The sequence below is a fragment of the Callospermophilus lateralis genome, chromosome 10 (assembly GCF_048772815.1).
Source record: "Callospermophilus lateralis isolate mCalLat2 chromosome 10, mCalLat2.hap1, whole genome shotgun sequence".
Classification (NCBI taxonomy): Eukaryota; Metazoa; Chordata; class Mammalia; order Rodentia; family Sciuridae; genus Callospermophilus; species Callospermophilus lateralis.
This window is the reverse complement of record NC_135314.1, coordinates 16,249,060-16,252,595: the sequence shown is the minus strand read 5'-3', so window position 1 is coordinate 16,252,595 and position 3,536 is coordinate 16,249,060. Positions and strand designations below refer to the sequence as shown.

The 3,536-nt window shown below is 36.9% G+C and overlaps 1 non-coding gene across 1 annotated transcript; it reads left to right on the top strand.

Moving 5' to 3' along the window:
* Positions 1-2,218: 2,218 nt before the first annotated feature.
* On the top strand, positions 2,219-2,294 carry Trnat-ugu (transfer RNA threonine (anticodon UGU)). Its single transcript has one exon. It is a non-coding gene; the product is annotated as a tRNA-Thr (tRNA).
* The last annotated feature ends 1,242 nt before the right edge of the window (positions 2,295-3,536 follow it).

Sequence of the window (3,536 nt, the reverse complement as noted above, 5' to 3'; positions counted from 1 at the left end):
AGAAAAGAGGATAATTTAGCTTACATCTCTTCTTCTGGAGAGAAATTCATGACAGATGGCACCACAATGGCAGGAACACACGTAGAAGAGATTGCATGGTGATAAAAGGAAGTCAAGAGATTTAGGGAGCAGACTTGTTCTTTTTAAAACAATTCATTCTGGTGGAAATATATAGCTTTTGAGAGTTTTAGGGACCTAAGCAACTGGGAGGTTGGGCCACAGACTCCTCACCTTCAAGTTGAAAATTTGTGTTCAACTTTTGAGTCTCTCCAAACTTAACCTTGAATGGTCTCTTGTTGACCAGAGACCTTATTAATCACAAAGACAGTTGATTAACATATATTTTTCATTGTTTATGTATTATATACCACATATTTTGCACATGATGACATTTTACTGCAATATGTATTTTACTGAAGAAATTGAACTGCTCATGCAGAGATGATTAGCAATAGCACATTGTGTTTTAAGTGGATATTTGCAACACTTGAGCTCACCTTAGTAGCAATAGTAATAAGAGGTGGTTATGAAATTATCACAGTAGTTCAGCAGGCACTGTAGTTCATTTTTTACAGATATGATTTAATATTGCTCCTTTAATTTTATCATCCTGTTAACCTCAAATGGTGCCATGTATGGTCTATGTATTTGTGTACATAAGTTTTGATAAATTTTGACCTTTTTATAATAGCTTTATATATATTTTGGTTATATTTTACAATAGGCTACTGATACATATTCTATTCATTCATGTCATTAAAATATAGTTTACACGTTTATTAAAAGAGTTTTTTGAAATTATCACAAATCTTCAAAAAGGACTAAATATAAGTTGACCCATTCAGTTCAGACCCATCTTGTTCAAAGGTTAACTATGTGTTTTTCACTTCTGAGGTTGAGCTTCTAAGAACCTCTTCATCTTCCATTAGAGCCTATCTGTAAAATATTCCACCATTTCTCAACGCTGTTAACATTGGAGACAGAGCTTCTAGCACCAAACTTTTTAGGGCCACACAAATCACATCCAAACTAAAGCAAGTTCTTTGTCCATGATGACTCTCCCCACATTAAGCTAACTGCCTCCAAGAGGCCTCAAACTTTAGTATCATCACCTTAGGAGTGAAGTTTCAGTGCTTATATTTTGAGAAGGCTTATGCATGTAGGCTGAAGCAGTTGTAATCAAAGAATAAGACCACATTTAGCCATTATATGCACAGAAATTCATCTGGTTTGTACATTTACATATGTGTTCCTATTTTTTCCCTAAATTTGTAAGTATGCCCTTTCTGAAAGATTAGAAATCCTTTGAGATCCAGGACACAATTGTGTAGTCTGCCCCTTACTTTCTACAGTTTCAGTAAACACGTGTTGGGGAAAGGGTGTGGGAGTGGAGCATGAATAAATCATGTCACTGATTCTGATTTGCACCAGTCATACCTAAAAGTAGGTGTTCTGCACTTTGAGCTAGTTCTAAGAGAGTAACAAATAATTCTTAAGAACATAATTTTATTAATTTGATTTAGAGTTCTGATGGGCAATGGCAAAGTTTTCGTTAAGATTGTAGGTTTTAACTGTCATGTAGAAATGTCAGATGATCCAAAAAAAAAAAAAAAAAAAGGAGGGAGGTAATTTGCAGGTTGGAAAAACCCACCTGGTCAGTTAGTTTTCTGCATTCTGTGGACTCTGAGTAGCATATTTTCCTTATAAACCTATAGCTGAAGCATGAAATTGAAACACCAATGATCACAAGTTGGCTATGATTCCAGTCTCAGTGTATAAAGATATAGTCACACTTATAGGTACTAGATCAGAGCCAATCTACTCCCCTGTCATCTCAGAAGGAGACTGCACTGAGGAATCCAGGTGTCTTCCTTTAATTTCATCAACAACCCACTTCCCATGGAAGTCACGCTACTCACCTTCAGAAACATCTTATTCATGGGAATAGGAGTACCTACTCCCCAGGAGCCTCAGAGAAATGGAAGAATTGCGACCCACGGGATCAAGCACAAGTAGTAGTTGGGAATAGCACTTCTTCCCAGGAAGATCTGTTTATTTATTTTGTTCTCAGAACTTCTCATTCTGTTAAACAATTTTTAGAAATCCTATCAATTCAATTCAATTCTGTGCTAGCGCTTTCTCTCTCTCTCTCTCCCCTTATAAATATGTGTGTGTTTTTTTTTCCCTACAAATACATTTTCCTCAAAACTAACAAGAAGGTGCTGGGGACATAGCTCAGTTGGTAGAGTGTTTGCCTTGTATGCACAAGGCCCTGGGTTCAAGCCCCAGCACCAAAAAAAACAAAACAAAACAACAACAACAAACTAACAAGCAGAAGGAAGCACGCCATCTGGCTCACCTTATTTCTCAACTTATTTACGCATCTGAAACTCAAATGGAATAATATGCTACTAGTTGGCCCAACAGAATCATCATTTAGCCAGTGAGATGGGAATCAAAAACCACACTTAATCCTAACAGCTTTTATTTATTTACTACAATATGGTCAGTGAGTGGAGTATAAATATCACACAAATAGTTTTTTTTCTTTCTTTTCAGTTTTATTTTAAAACATGTTAGAAATTTCTTATGGTCAGAATTCCTTCTAGTCACTCCCCTCCTGGGCCCTGTCCATCTCACTCCAAGCCCTACTCCTAGTCTGAGTCCTTCAAGTAGGTTAAGTAAACAAAAGAGAAACATTTTTTTTGAATAGCCTAAGGTTGAAATGGTTTTAAAACAACTTCCTGGTTATAGGATTCTACCTTCCTCTAAATGTTTTATGGCCATTTTACATCACTTAACACACTTGTACTTCTTTTCCTAAAAAATAAAAACAAATAGCAATAAAATCATATCAAATCAGAAGTTTCAGTTCTCCTGCAAAGCCTGTGATGTCATCTGAATGTGTTACATATTAGGACCCTGTAACAGAATAATCATCTCTCCTCTCTGAGTCTACTTATACCTGACTCTAGGATTACTCCCTACAGGGAGATACACTCATATTTTATAGTATGAAAATAAACATTTCTCAAAGTTCATTCAAGCCCCATTTCAAATATAAAAGGTCCTTAGGTAAGGACTCTCCCTTTTGGGTAACTCAAATGAAAGTGGAAAGTTTTGGCTGACTTTTCTGTCATCCTAATTTTGAAATTCTCTAAATAAAATTTACTAGAGTCTTCCCATATCTGCAGTTTTGCTTTTCACAGTTTGAATTATCTGAGGTCCATCTCATGCTATGGTTTAGATGTTGTTTTTCCCCAAAGTTCATCTGTTGGAAGCCTGGTTCCCAGGATGCTGTTGCTGGGAGGAGCGCTCAAGACTTTACGAGGTGGGGCCTAGTAAGAGGTGCCTAGGTCATATGGGGATGTGTCCTTGGAAGGGACAGATGGATTTCTGGCTTTCTGTCTTGAGATGGAATTTCTTCTTTCATTGGCTACTGCAATGATGCCATTGACCATTATGCCTTCACAATAGGCCACACACATAGGGCTACTGAGCCTTGGACTTTCAGCCTCCAAAAGTGTAAACCACCT